Below are 12,853 nucleotides of genomic sequence, written 5' to 3' on the forward strand. Positions count from 1 at the left end.
TTATATTTTACAAATTCACTTTTTAAAAATAAATTGAATACCTCCGCTCTAAAATCTAAAGAGCTCTTTTCATAAAAGAATGGATTGATTGATTAAGAAGTCTGAAAGTAAAATTTCCAGAAATGGTCAAAGCGAAATAATTTCGGAAGAAAAATATTTCACAAAGGTCGACTTGTTTAGGATTCCTGCAAGTTAAAGAGTTTTTGCCCATCAGTGTCACCGCCGCGAGCTGGTTTTGAAATTAGTTACAAAAACTGGGCTAGAGTTAGGACGGCTAGAGTGTGGTCTTTCGCATTGGAAACGTAATTATGTCTCAACCAATTTGCCGACAGGAAATACCTCTGCCCTCACCGCTCTTTTTAGACATTTTGAGCTTTCAAGTCGGCGAAACAATAGGAACTAGGGAAGAATGGAGAAAGGAAATTTCCTGCGCGGGGAAAACAGAGGCTGCAAAACGACGGGGATCAAAAATTTTTACATCTGTGCTCTTCCTTTCTCATAAATGAGATCTTTTATATAAAATAGAATCAAATAGATTTGAACTAGTTTTCAACGTCGTGCGAATTTTAAATCAAAAATTTGATGAAATTGCAAGTTCTAAATAATTTAGCAAGTTGTTAACCACAAAGGAATCCACGAAACACAATTAAATATTCGAAATTAATAAAATGTAATTTCTCCCATGAAAGTCATGTGCACCTCTTGGCAATTATTACACTATATTTTACCAAAATATTACACATCAGAGTGGAAATAATTGTACAGAGTGACTGAAAAGTCACTCAACGCTTTAAAAAATATTTCATGCGGTATCTCATCCGTGAATGGCTACATGTTATGGCAATTTTCAATTTTTAAGTACTGTAGAGATATTTTAGTATTGGATTGTGGCATTTGTAACAGAGTTGTTTCAACCTTTGAAAATTATTCGAAATTTAAATGTGTGATGCATTGTGGTTAACGCAAAATATTCTTCGACAAACAATAATAAACTCTGCAATGTGAAATGATACGGTAACTTCCATCAGTGGAACCAAATAGAAGTAAAGATATTAGTATTTTGGCAAGTTCTTGTTTTCATATTTACATTACGTAAAAATGTAAAATTATGATGCATAGGGGTTTTTAAAGTCTGCCAAAACCTTAAGAAAAATAGTAAAATTTAAAGACTGGCAAATAATTTAAAACACCGCGTTATTTCATCGTCTGCATCTTGCAAGGCATCTCATTTCAGTTTTGGGTCATCTGAAATGTCTGTGAAAGATGTTTTCCATTCATCTTTTGCATGTGCGTGATAAATTAAAGAATCACCATCAATCTTATGAAGTGGAAAGTAGATAACTTTATTCAGAGGAATGAGGACTTTACAACGAAATTGAACGTAAATTTTAGAGTTTAATTCGTGATAATAATACATTTCGGAATAGTACTGTATTTTAAGTGCGTTAAGTAAATTATTAAGGAAATGTCTGTAAGTAGTTCTTCATAATCTGGGAGATGACTATGAATAAGTACAAAAAACAGGTTAATTTGAGCTCATACTGTACATAGATATTAAAATGGATAGTCATTGATGCTGAAATAAACGGTCATGGATTACGATATTGGTTCTTTTATTTATATATTTTTTTTTAAAGTCATAATCAATATATGAAGTTTTATTGTCTGACCAGTGTAAGGAAAAGTATTTAATTTTCCATTCAAAATGGAAAAAAAATCTAAATTGGAACTAACGGATAGTAAGTGTCAATATTGTGCACTTCAAAATGATTGATACTGTAAATTACATCACGGATAGAGGGAATATTTTCTATTCTTAAAACCTATTAATAGAATCGACGTTCGTTATAATACCTCCTGTCGCCTGAACAAAACCTTTCACTATAGGCAAAAGTGGCCATAACGTAAATGCACAACATATTGCACGTTATTTATTCATTTTTTAAAATACTGGAATAACTTTTATGGGTTTTGTTTCAATGAAACTACAATCGCTAATTCCTTTCCAGATTAGTGCACCACAATACTCGGACATGAAATAATTTGCCTGGTACAAGTCTGGGTTATTACGAACTCGACCAGTTCCATTTGAGACACCTTTTCAATTTTGCTTTTCGGAGTAGTTTGACCGCTGCAGTGTCTGTACCAGACTTAAATTGATGAAATTTTTCAAATGCCACAATTTTCCATCTTTTAATCATTATTTTTGTTCAGTATCATATTTGTCAGAGTTACTAGTATATATTGTTTTCCTTTCAACAGGCTTCTTTAATTTTTATTTTACTATACACTTATTTATATTTAACACAGATCTGCTAATTAAAATTTTTCAGTTACAACCGTAAGTATACAAATTACCTTTTTACAGAAACTAAAAGAAATACCTATAATTAGTACTTATAAGATTTATAATAAGAAATACTTAATATATAGTACATCAATAATGTTGTAATTAGCACTTTAATTACTGAAGTAAAATTTACTTAGAATGCATTAAAATGCCAAAAATATATTTTTATCCTGCCCGTCTCTTCCAAATTTTACTGGGGAAAGGGTCAATTCTGCCGTGAGAAGTTAAAGTGCAGTATCTTCAAAAATGAATTTTTGAGGATATTTGAAGAAACGCTTTTCGGATTCCATAGAGAGAAACGTTCTTTTCGTGCTTAATTTTAAAAGGAAATCAAATAAGAAAGCTTGTACACTAAAGCTGATGCACAAAAGATGACAAAAAAGCAAAAAAAATGAAAAATGGAAAAGATACACAAAAATGTTTGGTGGAACACATCTTACGGTCTAGGGGACTCGCCAAGAAAGAGAGAGAGAAAGGCGGTTTTGAAATCAATTTACATTATATTTGCATTGTTTTTACAATAAAAAACCCAAACATTTCGGATGACGGGTGGCGGCGTTCCCCCACGTCCTCCTCCCCAACCATACTACACTTTAGCTAATACGTGTAAATACTTTTTTCTTTGAATATCAGGGGAGGTCAACTGCCACCTCCTGACCCTCTTAAGTTGTGGGCCTGCTTTCATCACCAATAAGATAAAACTTAAATTTAATCTTGTTTTTAAAGCTGTCTTATCTCTGGATAAACTTTCCACTTGATGAGTTTGATCGTGGGGTGCCAATTTCCTCCAAGAGAAATAATGCCCCCCCCCCCTAGAAACTTCAAAACTGGAAGGCCCCACAAACAAAGGCAACCCACAGACGAGGGAAAAATATCCCTAAAAGCAACCCCTAAAAATTTTAATGGTGTCACTACCCCCCCCCCCCCCTTGTCCTCTTTCCCACACACACACACACAATTTCCACAGAAATCGCTATTAGTGCCTTAATCTTCCGTAAACTAGATACACGTATGTATAAAAACGGTATGCTCAACTTAAATGCGTCAACAACAATAAAAGAAGATTAGTAACAGACTTACTAAACCTGTCCTAAAACCTAAACTATTTACCTAAATCTATACTTAAACCATAAGAATTTAACTTCCGTCTGTAAAGACTAATATTAAGTTCATCTGCAGATATTAAAATTAGTACCACTCATCTCATTAAAATTTTGCTTGATACTGAGTTGTTTAAACAGGTTTATAGATATTTTTGTTGGTTTTCGAAGTTAGTTTTTAAAAACTTATCATTTAAAATAATTACCGTTTTTATTACGAGTAAACCTTTTTCAGAATGTTGTATTCAAATTACACTATTGAAGACAAACCAGAGGTTCCACGAAAAAAGTGGACAATAAAAAGGGTTCCACTTATCAAAAGAAATAAGAAACGCTGCATTAGTTCAATGGTTCGGGCTAACCACTTGAAAAATCAGTATCGAGTTACTGAAGTCGCTGAGTTATCCGCGTGCCGACTGTCGAATTACCAGAGCTTCACTGTATCTCTCTCGATTGGCCTAGGCTGCAATTAGAAGCTTCAAATGCACCTTTAAAATACTGGAAACAAAATGCGCCTCTAGGACCATGTAAACTCAAGCAATATTTTGCATTATTCGTGCGCATTATCGTCCGTAAAGCAAATTTTACATCGGAATCACAAAAGAATATTTTCCCCAATATATGAATTTCGAATATGAATAATGAATAACAAAGAAATAATGAAGCAATAACCATTTTGGAGACAATTTTTCAGTTTTCCTGCATTAAAATTTTATTAAACCTTTCCCCGTTCCCCAAAAAGAGGAGGGGGGATCAAGAGGGAGTGCATCAAATAAATTACTATGTCAAGAATGAAGTCTTTACAGCTCTTCATTCTTTTAGGTTTATAAAATTTTGGTTTCATTCTTTTTTAGCCTACTTTCCCAGTAAAAGTCAGAAAAAGAAGAAAAAAGCATGAAAGAAGGCTTAATGCATCTTAAAAATATCGCGGAAAACAAAAAAAAAGTCAAAAATAAATAAAATAATTAAATAAATATCGAAAAATTAAAAATTGGAAAGTAGGGTATTGAGATGGGGAAAAATGTCTGTCGGTCTGTCTGTCTGTCTCCCCCTAATACCTTTGGAATGAATAGTCCGATTCGAAAAAACTTTTTTTTGTGCGAAAGATCTCGGCGAGGACACCTCATTCCCATATTTCACTTTTTGATTTGAACTATTTTTTGTTCAATTTTGAACAGTTCAAAAAAACTTAACATTAGCGCCTACGGGAAAACTGAAAGTCAATGTAGATTCCGTACTTGAAGGCGGATTTATTTCAAACAAATTTTGTTGAAAATAGCTCCTGACACCAAACTCCAGACTCCGACTCCGAGAATTTAGGGGCACCTGACTCCGAATCCGACACCTGTGCCCAAAAATTAATTGGACTCCGACTCCCCGACTTCGACACTGACTTCGTAGCTTTGGCAAAAATTTATAAGCGGAGTACAAATGACTGACTCCGATTCTTGGATATTCGTTTCCGACTCCTTTATTCCAAAATGAGATTGACTCCGACACCGCAACTATGGTTTTAACTGTGAAATAATTATTGTTCATACGACTTGTTTTTATTTTCATGCTAAAGTTTTAATTTAGGTATTCATTTTTTGGCGAATAAACTCGAACTCAGTTATGTTTCTACATAAAGATATGCGCAGACGATTTTTTTTTTTTTTTTTTGACAATGAAAAGTATTTTTTAAAGTTGACATTTTATTGTTTTTATTTATTTTAGTAAATTAGTTTGGTATTAATTAAAAAAAATTTTTTTGGCAACAGGGGAAAAAGAAGCAATTTTTTTTTTTTTTGATATGATGTATTTATTTTAATGAGTTTATTAATTTTTATTTTTATTTTTTCGTTCTGAAAGTTGTTAAGGAATTTTTTTTATTAATGGAAAAAAATGTATTAGCTGCTTTGTTTAAAAGGTGTTGTTTTTTTTTACGCATCTAATTTTTTTTAGATGTGTGAGGAATATTTTATTCCAAGAAATTAGCTTAAAATATTAAAAAAATATGCTTGAAACAATTTGCGATTTTAGCTATTTTTGAGACTGTTGATCAGGTACTAGAAAATAGTATGAGTATACGGGAAAGTAGGCTCGTATAGTTCTAGACGGAACTTCATGTTGGTCTACTTCTCTGTAAAAGTCAGAAAACGAAGAAAAAAGCATGAAAGAAGGCCTAATGTATCTTAAAAATATCGCGAAAAACAAAAAAAAAGTCAAAAATCAATAAAATAATTAAATAATATCGTAAAATTAAAAATTGGAAAGTAGGGTATTGAGATGGGGAAGAATGTCTGTCGGTCTGTCTGTCTGTCCCCCCCCCCCTAATAACTGTTGAATAAATAGTCCGGTTCGAACAAACTTTTTTTTGTTCGAAAGATCTCGGCGAGGACACTCATTCCCATATTTCACTTTTTGATTTGAACTATTTTTTGTTCAATTTTGAACAGTTCAAAAAAACTTAACATTAGCACCTACGGGGAAACTGAAAGTCAATGTAGATTCCGTACTTGAAAACGGATTTATTTCAAACAAATTTTGTTGGAAATAGCTCCTGACGCCAAACTCCAGACTCCGACTCCGAGAATTTAGGGGCATCTGACTCCGAATCCGACTCCTGTGCCCGACAATTAATCGGACTCCTACACCCCGACTTCGTAGCTTTGGCAAAAATTTATACGCGGAGTACAAATGACTGACTCCGATTCTTGGATATTCGTCTCCGACTCCTTTATCCCAAAATGAGATTGACTACGACCCCGCAGCTATGGTTTTAACTGTGAAATAATTATTGTTGATATGACTTGTTTTTATTTTCATGCTAAAGTTTTAATTTAGGTATTCAGTTTTCGGTGAATAAACTCGAAATCAGTTATGTTTCTACATAAAGATATGCGCAGACGATTTTTTTTTTTTTTTTTTTTTTTTTGACAATGAAAAGTATTTTTTTAAGTTGACATTTTATTGTTTTTATTTATTTTGGTAAATTAAATTTCGTATTAATTTAAAAAATTATTTTCGGCAACAGGGGAAAAAGACACGATTTTTTTTTTTTGATATGATGTATTTATTTTAATGAGCTTATTAATTTTAATTATAATTGTTTTCGTTCTGAAAGCAGTTAAAGATTTTTTTTATTGGAAAAAAGTGTATTAGCTGCTTTGTTTAGAAGGTGTTGCTATTTTTTTTTACGCATCTAATTTTTTTAGATGTGTGAGGAATATTTTATTTCTAGAAATTAGCTTAAAATATTAAAAAAATATGTTTGAAACAATTTGCGATTTTAGCTATTTTGGAAAATGTTGATCAGGTACTAGAAAGTAGTATGGGTATACGGGAAAGTAGGCTCGTATAGTTCTAGACGGAACTTCTTGTTTTTTTTTTAATTTCGCGATTAAGATTGCTCGTTGTTCTCTCTTTACCGTGACCTTGACATTATATCAATTCACGCTGTGATTGGTAGATTGCACATCACGTAATAAATACTGTTTATATTGATTAATTTTTTATTTTAATTTTTTTAATTTAATTTAATTTAATTAATTTATTTATATATTGATTTATTTGTGTTTTTTTTTTTTTTGCAAACTAAATTTCAATTTATGAATTCAAAAATAAAGGGTTTTTTTTTTCGTAATTCTTTTTCGATTGGATATTTGTGCGTTATTATTTTATTATTAACATTAAACAATTAGATACGGTAATTATGAATGATTGTTCTTTAACTTAAGCATTCTCTTTATTAATTTTTATGCATTTACTTTGCAGTGCCTCTCACATTGGATGATCTTTGTTCGTTATTATTTTACTATTTAATTTTAATCGATTAGATCCGGTAATTATGAATGACTGTTCTTTAAGTCAAATCTAACGTAAACATTTTTATGTCAAAGATTATCAAATAAATTTACATTAAATATATTTTTTCATTTTCATTTCCTTACCTTTGAAATAAATAGGTATTTTACATATTGTAAACATTATTGCAATTCTTTAACAATATTCCATCATTTTTTTTAAAATTATTTTTGCACAAATGAAGTCTGAATTTGTTGACCGCAATTGATGCTAAGTTATAATTTTTGGCAATACGGAATACCCACCTCTCTACAATCCTGGATTGCAAAAGCTTTCCTTTTTTAGAAACGAATTCAAGTTTCCCCCTCCCTTTCTTCCGTTGCCAAAGATAAAATAGTAATTTAACTTGGTATGAGAATAAAAAGCAAACCTCAGAAATGCAACTGTTTTTACTGCGACAACATTACGCTTGAGGTGTAAACCGTTTTACAGAACTGGCCGCGTGGACAGGAGTAATACACCATTAAAATGATTTAAAAAATTGCTAAAACCAAAGAATGAAAGAGATATTTTTAGGAAGGGTTGCCATTTTTGTTACGGTATTTCATTGTATTTTAATTCTTTCTTTTTTCAGAACGATTTTACGGATGTTTTACTGTATTTATTTTAGATAAAATTGATTGTGCGTATTTTAATTGATTATTTTTTTAAATTCAAAACTCTTTCTTTTCTTCAAGGGTATGCGGAAAGACAATCTTACATATTAACAAGAAGTTCTGTCTAGAACTAAACGAGCCTACTTTTCCATATACCCATACTACTTTATAGTACCTGATCAATATTCTCAAAAATAGCTAAAATCACAAATTGTTTCAAAAATATTTTTTAAATATTTTAAGCTGATTTCTACGAATAAAATATTCCTCACTCATCTTTAAAAAAAAATAAATAAAAATAAAGCAGCACCTTTTAAACAAAGCAACTAATACAGTTTTTTCCGTTAAAAAAAAATTCTTTAACAACTTTCAAAACGAAAAAATAATAATTAAAATTAATAGGCTTATTAAAATACCAATAATATAATGCAATTACCAAAATAAATAAAAACAATAAAATGTCAACTTAAAAAAATACTTTTCTTTGTCAAAAAAAAAAAAATCGTCTGCGCATATCTTTATGTAGAAACATAACTGACTTCGAGTTTACTCGCCGAAAACTGAATGACTAAATTAAATTTTAGCGTGCAAATAAAAACAAGTCATATCAACAATAATTATTTCACAAATAAACCATAGCTGCAGAGTCAGAGTCGGAGTCAATCTCATTTTGGGATAAAGGAGTCGAAGTCGAATATCCAAAAATCGGAGTCGGTCATCAGTCCACCGTGTATAAATTTTTGCCAAAGCTACGAAGTCAGAGTCGAAGTCGGGGAGTAGGAGTCCGATTAATTATCGGACACAGGACTCGAGTCGGAGTCAGGTGCCCCTAATTTCTCGGAGTCGGAGTTTGGCGTCAAGAGCTGTTTCCAACAAAATGTGTTTGAAGTAAACCGCCTTCAAGTACGGAATCTACATTGACTTTCAGTTTCCCCGTAGGCGCTAATGTTAAGGGATTTGAACTGTTCAAAATTGAACGCAAAATGGTTCAAATCAAAAAGATATTTTAAATACAAGTTTTGCTTCAAAAGTTTTTTCCTACAAAGTTTGTTTGAAGCAAATTAACCTCACAGTTCGGAATTGCCTTGAATTTCCACGTAGGCGCTAATGTTAAGTTTTTTTGAACTGCTCAAAACTGAAAAAAAAAAAATAGTTCAAATCAAAAAGTGAAATATGGGAATGAGGTGTACTCGCCGAGATCTTTCGAACAAAAGAAAGTTTGTTCGAATCGGACTATTCATTCAAAAGTTATTAGGGGGGGACAGACAGACAGACCGACAGACATTTTTCCCCATCTCAACACCCTAATTTCCAATTTTTAATTTTTCAATATTTATTTAATTATTTTACTTTTTTTTAATTTTTTTTTGTTTTTTTTTTGTTTTTCGCGATATTTTTAAGATGCATTAAGCCTGCTTTCATGCTTTTTTCTTCTTTTTCTGACTTTTACTGGGAAAGTAGGCTAAAAACTGCGTGTATGTTTGTGTGTATCTCTGACAGTCTAACTTCTTCTGAACGCCAGATAATTGACGATGGAACCAGGTAGCAATAAATTCATAAAAATATGGAACAATGCAAAGTTGACCCATACGATTCAAAGTAACCGCGAATGAGTGTATGTGAATACAAAGACCCACTAATATCACAGCAGAATCATAAAATGCTTAGAATCTAATGAAGCTAATTTTAATTAGACAAAAGCGAGGATGTCCCATAAATAACTGGTATTTATTTATTTTTTTCATTGTCAGTTACCTAAAACAAATAAAATTGCGTTAAAATTACCCTATGGATGAAAAGAAATCCTCCAGAAGCGGACATCGCTTTATTTCCGCTTTTGCTGGATTTACTGTTATTATTTTTTAAACATCTTTAAGTTCACTTCTTTTATGTTTAAAAAGGAATCCTTGTAACCCCCGAAACACGTGTCTACAGCTTCTTACGAACTTATTGTAACACTGTTTTATTATCTGTTACTTTTAGTACAAAGGTATTTAATTATTTTACTACGTTATGGTTTATGTTTTTTTGTCTTCATATTATGAATGGTCAACTTGAATTTTGTGAAAAGACAAAAAATATATAAGAGTGAACACAAATTTCAATTAAATAATCTTACTGGCTCAAAACAGTTCCTGGAAAACAAACATTTTAAGTTCACGAGTAAATCTTTTGAAGAGATAACTACGGTTGACCAGAACTTCGGTTCTAATATTTCGTTGCATAAACCATTCATTTTGACATTAACAAACCTTCCGTAACAAATAAATGGCTGTGAACAACTTTTAGTTTTTTAATTTGATTTTTTCCCAAACTAATAGCTTTGGAATCAGTAGCGTTTGCTTGAACGCCGACGAGACATATTTAAATATTTTCTTTCAATGTTCTTCCATTTGTGGATTTTTGAATTAAATCTCTTACTAAAATATTTCTACATAGAATTTTAATGTAATAATTTTTTTTTTGGGGGGGGGGGAATAGTTATAACGTTTGAGCACATCGATGACATTGACGTAGATTATATCTGCGATGTTATTTAAATCGTTTTTTGTTAAAATGGCTTATGTCAACACTGTTTCTACTAAGTTGACTTTCGTCCTTTCAACAAAAACTCATTTATTTTTGAGCTTAAGTCTTATAATTTTGAAAAATAAGAATGAATCAATAAAATTTCTCCATTAGAGTTTTTTTCTTTTAAGTGTTTTTAAGTACAAGAAATTTTATTTACTTTTCTGAAAATATCTCGTTCAAAATTAGTAAGCAAAATTAATGTGTAAAATATAAATTGAAAATCTTGGAAAATATGCAAAAAATTTGAACTTTATTTTCACTCCGACCATTTTTTTACATTTAATAACAAATATTTTCTAAATTCCCAAAAGCTTTAATGAAATAAAATAACTTTTATAAACCTTTTCATAATTTCTTTTTTTCAACTGAATATTTATTTTTTTTATTGTAAGGTCATCTGGTGTAAATATATGTTCTCATTCTTAAGGTAATGTCGTAGTTCGGTTATTTTTTTCTTTAATGTTTTTTTGAAAAAAAAAAAAAAAAAAGATTATTTATTTCTATTCCCTTTTTGCACCAAATGATTAAGTAATCAAAAACAGTCATTTTGCATTTGTACAAGAACCTAAAGTTATTACAAAAAATATAATTCTCCCTGTAGCAAAAAAAAAAAAAAAAAAAACCTGAAATTCACGTAAAAGTATAATTTTTTTGCTGAAAGAAGCTGAAACTCATTTAAAAATATAATTTTTCCTGCTGCCAAAAACTGAGATTAAAACAAAAATATATTTTTTCCTGCTGAAAAAAAAACTGAAATTCATGCAAAAATATAATTTTTCCCGCTGTAATAAAACTGAGATTCATGGAAAACTTTTTTGCTGTAAAAAAATGAGGTTAAAAGGAAATGTAATTTTTCCTGCTAAAATGAATTTTGAAATTCTGTTATGTCTTGTAAAAAAAAACATGGTACACATTTAGAATAAAAAAATATATTTATTTAGTATTCAATATAATACTATTTTCGTCATAATATATCTAAAAATAGACAAAAGAATTTCACATCAATAGATGAACAGTTTAATTTTTCCGTGCGAGACAACATTGTAATGATAGTAAACTAACATGCAGATTTTTAATTTGTTTCATGGTATTGCACAAAATACTCTAATCGAATAGCGGTAGAAAAAATACACCTTTCGCTGTTCGCTAAATATTTCACCGAAAAATTCTGTATTAATATGTGTAAATAATCACAATTTAATGAAATGCACTACATATGTCAATATAAAGAAAATAACAAGCAACTACTGAAATGAATTCGTCAAAATTGCAGAGCACAAAGCTAACCTTTCAATTTTGTAAGTAATGGAGCAACGAAATGTATACATACATACTTTTTCATTAAAATGTTTCCATAAAAACAAATTAGTTTGCTTAAACCACAAGAAATGTTAAATAACAAGTAAAAAAAATTAGAGTTCGAAAAAAACCAAAACAAAAAGTAAGCTCACTCACTGCGTAAAAATGTCCATATTTCGTAAAATCCAATCGAAACAGAAAGTGTTTAAGTTCAAATTTGAGACTGCAGTCTGTCTAACACACCGTCTAACCGTATAACAGCGCGGGGGTTCCCGAGCTGATCGTAATTTACCAACCAAATGACGTTGGTGAGTCCGAATGAGTTCGTTGAATTTCTATGATGAAATCTTTCACTAGATGAAAATCTTGCACGAGATGGTTGAACATTTGTTTCGTCATGGCGATAGAGACAGTTCACACCTTCTGGACAGACACCGTGTTGCTTGTACACATCGCACTCGACGCATTTCATCACGATTCTGTATTCCTGAATTAATTTCTCCTTCTCCATCGGATCGGTGATTTGTTTAAGGCACGGAGCGACGACATCAGAATCCCTTCGGCACATCGGGCAGCTCTTCTTGAGTCGACGAAGCTCGGGAGGCAGGTCTTGGTTCACATTTCTCCACGCTTTGATACAGCCGAAGCAGAATGTGTGGTCACAATTCTGCATTATCCCATACTTTCTGTCCGACTCAAACTTTTTCTCTGGGACGTTTTCCAGACAAATTCCACACAAGGTGTCCTTTTCCTTCCTTGCGTCGCTTGCTTCAAATATATTAGAAGAATATGCCATTTTTCAAACAACAGATGAAGCACCGTAGAAATATTTTAAGCTTGGAAGGAACAAAGTGGCCGTAGAAACAGCAGTCAACACTTGGGATTACTACACAACTAGAAATAGCACTCGCTACTCTCCGAACAGCTGTAAAATTAACGTACACTTGCTCTCACTGCAACCAAATAAACTCTGCAAGTGAGGCAGACTGTATTCGCAATTCCAACTGTATGTAATGGGTTTAAAAGACTATCAACAAGTAGGGGGCTTCTGAGTGAACAGGTTTCCTTAAAAAGCAAGAGCTGATAATGTT

Source organism: Uloborus diversus, chromosome 1, assembly GCF_026930045.1.
Source record: "Uloborus diversus isolate 005 chromosome 1, Udiv.v.3.1, whole genome shotgun sequence".
NCBI lineage: Eukaryota > Metazoa > Arthropoda > Arachnida > Araneae > Uloboridae > Uloborus > Uloborus diversus.